Source organism: Nematostella vectensis, chromosome 12, assembly GCF_932526225.1.
Source record: "Nematostella vectensis chromosome 12, jaNemVect1.1, whole genome shotgun sequence".
In the NCBI taxonomy this organism is placed as follows: Eukaryota; Metazoa; Cnidaria; class Anthozoa; order Actiniaria; family Edwardsiidae; genus Nematostella; species Nematostella vectensis.
This window is the reverse complement of record NC_064045.1, coordinates 31,781-42,263: the sequence shown is the minus strand read 5'-3', so window position 1 is coordinate 42,263 and position 10,483 is coordinate 31,781.

Here is a 10,483-nt window from a genome sequence, read left to right as displayed (position 1 = left end):
ATTTTAAACTATTAATTATTGATAACTATTAATCATTATTAATTATTCTTTATTATTAATTATCAATTATTATATATTAATTTTTATTAATTATCCTTACTTAATATTAATTTATTATTAATTATTATTAATTACTAATTTTTAATCTTTATTGTTAATTATTATTATTATTAATTTTTGTTATTATTATTATTATTATTATAACTATTAATTATTAATTATTATTTTAAATTATTATTATTAGAAATTATTATTATTAGAAATTATTATTATTATTAATTATTGTTATTACTAATAATTATTACCATTTTTTTTATTATTTATTATTTTTAATTATTATAATTATTAATTAATTTTTAATTATTATTAATGATTATTATTAGAAATTGTTATTATTATTTTTAATTGTTATTATTTTATTATTGTAAATTATTATTATTAATTATTAATTATTATTATTTTTATTAATTATTGATATTGTTAATAATTTTTATCATTATTTTTTATTATTAATTATTTTTAATTATTACAATTATTAATTAATCATCATTATTAATTAATTATTACTTATAATTAATTTTTTATTATTATTTATTATTATTATTATTTTGAATTCTTCCTATTGTTTATTATTATTAATTATTATTATTATTATTAATTATTGTTAGTATTATCAATTATTATTAATTATTACTAATAGCAAATGTTTAATTATTAATTAATTATTACCAGTAATTAATGTTTAATTATTATTATTATTATTTATTCATGTTTAATTATTAATTATTATTATTATTGTTTTTATTAATTATTAATTATTATCAATTTTTTTTAAATTACTATTTATTAATAACAAATGTTTAATAATTATTAATTAATTATTACCAGTACTTAATGTTTAATTATTATTATTCTTATTATTTATTAATGTTTAATTATTAATTATTATCAATCATTTTAAATTATTATTTTTTAATAACTATTAATCATTATTAATTATTTATTATTATTAATTATTAATTACTAATTATTAATCTTGATTATTAATTATTATTATTTATTATGATTATTCATTATTATGATTAATTATGATTATTAATTATTATTGATTATTATTATTAAATATTATTGTTTATTATTAGTTTTATTAATTGTTATTACTATTAATTATTATTATTGTTTATTATTATTATTGATTATTATTACTATTTTTTATTATTCTTATTTAATATTATTATAATTAAGTCTTATTATTATTTATTGTTATTATTTATTATTAATATTATTTATTATTTATATAAATTATTATTATTGTTATTATTTTTTATTACTATTATTTATTATTACTATTCATTATTATTATTAATTATTATTATTGATTATTAGTATTGATTAATGATTATTATTAATTAATTATTACTATTGATTAATTATTATTGATTATTATAATTATTATAAATGATTTTTATTAATTAATTATTATTAGTTCATTTTTAATTAGTATTATTATTAATTATTATTATATTATTAGTATTATTATTAATTACTATTATTATTGTTATTATTATTATTATTATTATAACTAATTTTTAATTATTATTTATTATTATTATTATAAATTCTTATTTATGTTTATTATTATTATTAATTATTATTAATTATTATTATTATTATTATTATTATTATTTTTATTATTATTATCAATTATTATCAATTATTACTATTAATTAATGTTTAATTATAATTAATTATTAATTATCAATTATTTTTATATATAAATTACCAATTATTAATCTTTATTATTAATTATTATTATTAATTGTTATTATTAATTATTATTATTAATTATTATAATGTACCCATATTACCTAGCTCTTGAAACCCTGCAACCGTTTCAACCATCCCTAAAAACCCTGCACCTCCTAGACCAAGCCATTGATACCCTGTACCCCTGTGTACCCACTCATTCATAACTTGCACCCCTATGACCTAGTTCTTGATATTATTGACCCTTATAACCATTTATTGAAACCTAGTACCCCTTTGACCAACTCTTGTTACCCTGTACACATGTCAAATCACCCACAAACTCACTTATCTCAACGTCCCCTTAACGTCCTTGTCTTTACACCCCTGAAAAAATCTCAAGTTGATCTTACCTGGATTCGAACCACGGGCCTCTTGTTTGAGAAGCAAAGCCGTACCACTGAGCTATCGCGCCACTCTCTTGAAAACTAGAAGTGACTACCGTATAGCCTTGTTTACCCAGCCTTATAAGGTATAGAGTAGTTTTTCCTTGATATCTCGAGGGTGGCGCTATGGCTCAGTGGTACGGGTCTCGCTTCTCAAGCAAACGGGCCAGGGTTCGAATCCAGGTAAGATAAACTAGAGACTTTTTCAGGGGTGTTAAAGGTAAGGACGATGGTATTAGGGGGTGGGTGCACAGGTGTACAAGATATGAACGGCAGAATCACAGGGGTGCAAGTTGGTAAGCGCTTGGTTGTACCCACTCATTCATAACTTGCACCCCTATGACCTAGTTCTTGATATCATTGACCCTTATTACCATTTCTTGAAACCCCTTTGACCAACTCTTGTTACCCTGTTCACTTGTCAACTCACTTACAAACCACTTAACTTAACGTCCCCTTACGTCCCTTTACACCCCTGAAAAAATCCCAAGTTGATCTGACCTGGATTCGAACCCCGGCTCTCTTGTTTGAGAAGGGAAGCCTGTGTACCACTGAGCATCCTGAGGGTCGAGATCTTGCTGTCCGTTTCGTAGGAAAGTGCGCTCGCCATGGCGACGAGTCCTCTATCGTAGTTCGCGACCGTGAAGAAGCTGCGTATCTGACAAACCTCCTTGTGGGCACGTACCACTTATTAACTTTGAGCATGCCGACGAGGCTCATCTGACCTAAAGACGGTGTCCGACGCTCACAATGGTACCATATCAAGGCCAATCCGCCTGGGGCGGATTGCTCGCGAAGACGTCCTCCGGGTGTGTGCACAGATGCCACAAACTTATAGGCGGTGCCCAGTGGAGCGAAATCCGAGCGGCTTGAAATTCGAAGAAGTCCGGGAACAAGCACTGCTCTTAATGCCTCGCGGTGAAGGCTCAAACACCTACCACTAATTCCTCTGCATACCCGCGGAGAAGCGGATAGAGGAATGCAGACCCTCAGACCTGGAACACAAACTCGACTGTCTCGCAAAAGTAATCATCATTGACGAGTGCTGTAAGGTACAGAATAAAGTGCTACGTGCAATCCTAGAGTATCTGGCCACGCTGCCGTGGCAGGTCCTGCCCTGGGGAGATATAGAGGGGCCTCACGGTATGCTCGAGGAGTGGGAACATCCGCTGGTTCGAGTCCGACTACCGCTGCCTATGTGAAGACACTGCGGAAAGCCGTACAGTACATGCGACAGCCTGCCCTCCAGGCTCAACTACCCAAACTGCGAGACGTCTTATCATAGACCACAGCTTAGAGTGCTGCATACGAATGCTGTATACACCTAACCCTACTCCCAGTGAAGAGCTCATCATAGCGCGAATCAATCGTTCCGCTATAGAATACAAGAGAAGGGTCGCACAAAGTATACGGGTTCGCACTATTCTAACGGTAGACCACGTAGTCGGCATGATTGCTGACGCGATAAAGAAGTGCACGGCCTGTGGCACTCAGCTTCTGTTTCAGGGGGATACACCAAGAGCCAATGCTTCAGTATCGACCGGCTGGACGACAGTCAGGAATGTACAAGTGGAATGTCAGACTCACGTCCTGTTGCAATACATTGCCGACACATAATGTCCGACGAAGAACTCACATGGCCTAAAGTCCTCATTGTTGATGACGTGCTGGTTGATGACAAGAGCATGGTTGATGACAAAGCTCCTAACAGACCACGGGGTGGTCTAACGGGCTGAGCCAGATCCAGTCTCCAACAGGCGGTTGCCGTTTGCTCAGGTAGTGCCGAGGCGCTCTTTCTGACGTCGGTAGGCCCTCGGAAAACGACATTACGAATCTCTTAACGCACTCGCTGTCTGCGTGCCACAACTCGAGGCTTCGGTTAGCAATGTCACCAAAGCCAACGACACCTTCGGTGTCATTCACCCATTATGGACGCTACCAACAGCGGCGACAAAAATCCTCGATTGGCAAGCGCAAAGTACGGCAAGAGATGGCAGCGACTGCTACCTCGTGCATAGCAGTCCACAACCGGTCTGCAATACGCGCAGTATGGAAAAGGGCCGCCAGATCTAAATCACAGCGCGCGGCTGTATGCCATCTTGCCGTACTTTGCGCTTGCCAATCGAGGATTTTTGTCGCCGCTGTTGGTAGCGTCCATATAGTCTTGTTGGTATTTTTCGAGTGCCTTTTCGTGGCTCTCATCGTTCGGCAGGAACTTCAAAGCGACGCAAAGGCGGATGCAAAGCATCCGCAATGGCTGACAACATTTTTGCGTAGTTCATGGCGTTCGCGGAGGTGTCTTTGGTGAAGTCTTCGCGCCAAATTTTGCGCCCAACCCAGCCAATACCGGTGATTGGTGATGGTCTGTGTAATCTTGCTTTGCTGCGTCATTGCGATGCACCAACGTACGGATATGGAGTGGGCTCTCGTGTTTAAATGTCTGCTTATCCCATGGCTAACAATCGTGGTTTTATTGTCCGGGTTGGTTGCTGTGCATTCGTGGGCGAGTCACGTGAGTCACGTCGTCGGTACATTCGGTAGCGGCAGCTAGCTCCCGCCTACGTGTGTGTCTAGGCCGATCAAGGACACTAGAAGACCAGCGACCCCGATAACCGAGCTGGCCGACAAAGCAGAGTTGCTTTCCGGGACTGGTGTGCGTTGAGTCGCCGGTCGCTAGCGAGTCGCAGGGAGCATGATAGCTCTCGCGTCCCTGCGACTCGCTAGCGACCGTCGACTCAACGTGTTGCACAGCTTTTTTCTGTGTTCGGTTCCACTTTTACAAGCGCCTTCCAACTTCGACTTGTCCAGGGTGTATAGGTCGGGTCGCGGGTGGTCCGTGGCTAGTGATTCTCTCAACTAACGCCGGAAGCGTACGTGCAGGTTAATAAGCAGTTTGTTAGTCAGGTTGCACGAGATGCTGTGCACTAATAATTCCATGAGGTTCCACCATTTATGATGCAACTATTTGGTTGCTGAAGAAGTGGGATTGGGGACTTGGATTGCAGACTCGCAATCTGGTGAGTCCGCGACTGCTACCTCGTGTTGACACCGCGTCACATGACGTGCTACGTAAAACGCCACGACGGCTAAAGCCATCAAACGACCGCAGCGTAGAGAGTTTTGTTGTAGACAAAGGTAGGGCGTACGATGTAGTCAAACTTGCCTCCGAAAGTGCCGCGTAGCCGGTCCACAATGAATCTAGTCTTCCTGTATGACGTTGGGCACACGATGAGAGCGTTAAATGGGATGCTCAGTATTGTATGGACTCTAGCTGTACGTTCATAAGCTTCATTTGGGCGTCGGCCACCACAAACACGTGACAGTTTACGGTACCCGTGCCTGAAACTAGGCGCTCCGCTGCCACTGACGGACCTCCTCTTCGCCTCCCTCAAAAAATCCGTTGGGCGTAGTCGTTTGTGACGCAAACGTTCTTGATGGCGGGGTACAAGAACTTCTAAGAGTCGCGAGCCCCTGCCGTGTATGGCTTCACAAAGAGGAGCAGCAGACCACTCATAGACCTTCGCGGCAGGTTGTCACTCTCGTTGATTATGCTGTCTGTCCCTTTGTTAATCACGAAGTTCTTGTGGAGGTTCACTTGCTATTTGAAGAACGTTGTGCCGTTTTGGTAGGCGGCAGCTGCAGACGAGGTTGTCGTCCTCGCAGAGCGCCCTTGGGTACAACGCCGTCGTCAGCGGAGAATGGTCTAGCGAAATGGTGTACTACTCCCGTGGGCGGCGTTTAGAGCTTTCTCCTTGGCGTTTCTAGTCGCTTTATCGCCAGCCCTGGAGCGACGCTTGCGCATGTTTTCTGACTTTATGCCCTGCTCCAATCGATCTTGGACAGGTAAAGCTCCTCATAAGTCTTGAAGACATCGTAGCGGTTGGTGTCCTGGAGCGTTTCTCCTGCAAACGTGATTTTCAGGTGGCTCACGAGATTTCGGCCGACGTTGTTCACGACTGTATTATTTGCTTGGCCTGAGATGGAGAGATCGAAACCGACCATCAAGGAGCCAGGCACGAGCGTGACGCCTTCCGATAGCTTTAGGATCGCCACATATAGCGTCTCGCCGGAAGAAGCCGTCGACGGGTTGAGAGGAGTTCTCAATATTCGTTGGGGGTCAAGTTTATCGATGACTGACATTCCTAGTAGTACGGAGTCACGTGACTATTGCTGCGATATCGTAGATCGCACGCAATGCCTCTCCTTAGGCAAGCCTTCAAACGTTGTCGCTCGCCTAGAAACCCGCGAGAGACCGCACGAGAAAGTCGTCTATGGACCCGACATCCCCGTTTGTGTCGCAGCATCTTCCTCTGAGTATGTCTCCAGTATCCAAAGATGGATCAGGGATGACTGCGGTAGACGGATAGAGTTTAAGGGCAAGCCTGTTCGCCTCGTATTAGAGCTGACCTAGTTCCGACATAACAAACATGGCAAATAGCGACGTTAGCGCTGGTGCCATATACCACTTGCTTCCCAGTATACATATATACATATACATATATATTTGAATGATTATTAATTATTTTTCTTTAAAATTATTAATTATTATAATGTATAGTACCTAGCTCTTGAATCCCTGTACCTGTTTGAACCATCCCCTAAAACCTTCCACCTCCGTCCTTCGTTCGGTTCCACTTTGCCAAGCGCCTTCCAGCATCGACTTGTGTATATGTCGGGTCGCGGGTGGTTCGGTGCTCGTGATTCTCTCAACTAACCCCGAAAGCGTACGTGCAGGTTAATAAGCAGTTTGTTAGTCAGGTTGCGCGAGATGCTGTGCACTTATAATTCCATGAGGTTCCCATTTGTGATGCGACTATTGGGTTGCTGATGAAGTGGGATTGGGGACTGGGATTGCAGACTTGCAATCTGGTGAGTCCACGACTGCTACCTCGTGTTAACACCGCGTGTCAGTGCCGTTGGTGTTCACATGACGTGCTACGTGTAACGCCACGACGGCTAGCCATCAAACGACCGCAGCGTAGAGACAGGCTTCCGCACAATTTGCGGAGCTCGTTGGTGATGATGTAGTCAGACACGAGGTAATTGTGAAAATCAATCACACTGTCTATCGGCAGCGTCTATCTGCCAGGGCTTATGTAGTCAGACTGGCTAGAGCGGTCTCGTATCGCATCTCGTACTTTCTCACCTCTTCGGCGCTCATGCGTTGTTTGACGTCGTCGTGAGTCACGGCCTTGCCTACCATTCTCTCGACTTCCCCGAGGCTACGAGAATCGCGAGTTTCTCCCTCGCGTCTGCTATCTCAGTTTGCTTACCTCCGGTAGCTGACTGCGTCAAACATTCCAATGACTCGATATCTGCGGCGCCCCCCTCAAGAAGACTCAAAGGATTCGTCGCTCATCATGGTACACGTGCGTCGTCAAGTGTTATCAATGCGTTTTCGTGGGCGGTGGTTTATTGCGCTTACCGTTCAACTAGAGCGAGTATAAGGGTGACGCAAGCAAAATTCTAACTTCGAGAACTTTTTCGTCTTGAGGGCCTTCATGTACTCTTTCATCCTCTCTTCTGAGAGCTCCGCGCCGTAGTTATGCAGGATTGCTTTCATGTCCGCCTTGCTAAGGGGTGTAGGAGACTTATACCCATGGCGCGCGCTGAACGCCAAGTTAACGAGCTGGTTAGAGCGCCTGTTAACGTCTTTTGAAGACAGCGAAGACAAACCTCAGCAGTATGTCGATCTGACCCACCTCAGGTGTGACGATAAACAGATGCGACTATTTGGTTACTTAAGAAATGGGATTGGGGACTGGGATTGCAGACTGGAGAGTCCGCGACTGCTACCTCGTGTTGACACCGCGTGTCAGTGCCGTTGGTGTTCACATGACGTGCTACGTGTAACGCCACGACGGCTAGCCATCAAACGACCGCAGCGTAGAGACAGGCTTCCGCACAATGTGCGGAGCTCGTTGGTGATGATGTAGTCAGACACGAGGTAATTGTGAAGATCGATCACACTGTCTATCGGCAGCGTCTATCTTCCAGGGCTTATGTAGTCAGCCTGGCTAGAGCGGTCTCGTATCGCTTCTCGTACTTTCTCACCTCCTCGGCGCTCATGCGTTGTTTGACGTCGTCGTGAGTCACGGCCTTGCCTACCATTCTCTCGACTTCCCCGAGGCTATGAGAATCGCGAGTTTCTCCCTCGCGTCTGCTATCTCAGTTTGCTTACCTCCGGTAGCTGACTGCGTCAAGAATTCCAATGACTCGATATCTGCGGCGCCCCCCTCAAGAAGACTCAAAGGATTCGTCGCTCATCATGGTACACGTGCGTCGTCAAGTGTGATCAATGCGTTTTCGTGGGCGGTGGTTTATTGCGCTTACCGTTCAACTAGAGCGAGTATAAGGGTGACGCAAGCAAAATTCTAACTTCGAGAACTTTTTCGTCTTGAGGGCCTTCATGTACTCTTTCATCCTCTCTTCTGAGAGCTCCGCGCCGTAGTTATGCAGGATTGCTTTCATGTCCGCCTTGCTAGGGGTGTAGGAGACTTATACCCATGGCGCGCGCTGAACGCCAAGTTAACGAGCTGGTTAGAGCGCCTCTTAACGTTTTTCGAAGACAGCGAAGACAAACCTCAGCAGTATGTCGATCTGACCCATCTCAGGTGTGACGATAAACAGATGCGACTATTTGGTTACTTAAGAAATGGGATTGGGGACTGGGATTGCAAACTGGAGAGTCCGCGACTGCTACCTCGTGTTGACACCGCGTGTCAGTGCCGTTGGTGTTCACATGACGTGCTACGTGTAACGCCACGACGGCTAGCCATCAAACGACCGCAGCGTAGAGACAGGCTTCCGCACAATGTGCGGAGCTCGTTGGTGATGATGTAGTCAGACACGAGGTAATTGTGAAGATCGATCACACTGTCTATCGGCAGCGTCTATCTGCCAGGGCTTATGTTGTCAGGCTGGCTAGAGCGGTCTCGTATCGCTTCTCGTACTTTCTCACCTCCTCGGCGCTCATGCGTTGTTTGACGTCGTCGTGAGTCACGGCCTTGCCTACCATTCTCTCGACTTCCCCGAGGCTACGAGAATCGCGAGTTTCTCCCTCGCGTCTGCTATCTCAGTTTGCTTACCTCCGGTAGCTGACTGCGTCAAGCATTCCAATGACTCGATATCTGCGGCGCCCCCCTCAAGAAGACTCAAAGGATTCGTCGCTCATCATGGTACACGTGCGTCGTCAAGTGTGATCAATGCGTTTTCGTGGGCGGTGGTTTATTGCGCTTACCGTTCAACTAGAGCGAGTATAAGGGTGACGCAAGCAAAATTCTAACTTCGAGAACTTTTTCGTCTTGAGGGCCTTCATGTACTCTTTCATCCTCTCTTCTGAGAGCTCCGCGCCGTAGTTATGCAGGATTGCTTTCATGTCCGCCTTGCTAGGGGTGTAGGAGACTTATACCCATGGCGCGCGCTGAACGCCAAGTTAACGAGCTGGTTAGAGCGCCTCTTAACGTCTTTCGAAGACAGCGAAGACAAACCTCAGCAGTATGTCGATCTGACCCACCTCAGGTGTGACGATAAACAGATGCGACTATTTGGTTGCTGAAGAAGTGGGATTGGGGACTGGGATTGCAGACTGGCAATCTGGTGAGTCCGCGACTGCTACCTCGTGTTGACACCGCGTGTCAGTGCCGTTGGTGTTCACATGACGTGCTACGTGTAACGCCACGACGGCTAAAGCCATCAAACGACCGCAGCGTAGAGACGGGCTTCCGCACAATGTGCGGAGCTCGGGATCAGTTCACCGTCCTGGGCCATCGTGAACGATTCCAAAAATCCTTCACGATTTCGAAATCGTTCACGATTTTCAAAATCCTTCACGATTTTGGAAATCCTTAACGATTTCAAAATCGTTCACGATTTTAAAAATCCTTCACGATTTTTAAAATCCTTCACGATTTTGAAAATCCTTCACGATTTTTGAAATCGTTCACTATTTTGAAAGTCCTCCACGATTTTGTAAATCCTTCACGATTGAAAAAGGGGAAAAAAAGAAGAAAATGTTGAATTTATGATCGCGTGAAACTTCAAATAATACGCTTTTCTATACGATGCCTATGACTACGCAACCCCTCTCTGCCAATCCTGGGAACGTGCCTGCTATTAATCCCGTTTAGACATCGGCGATCTCTTTTCGCCCTCCCACACACGAAATCAAAAAATAAATAGGAGTTTGAGTAAAAAGAGGGACCATAAATATGTGTAAGAACAGAACGCTATAAGTTCTTTAACAGATGCCTCAGTCTTAAATTTTGTAAAAACGTAATCAGTACAATAGA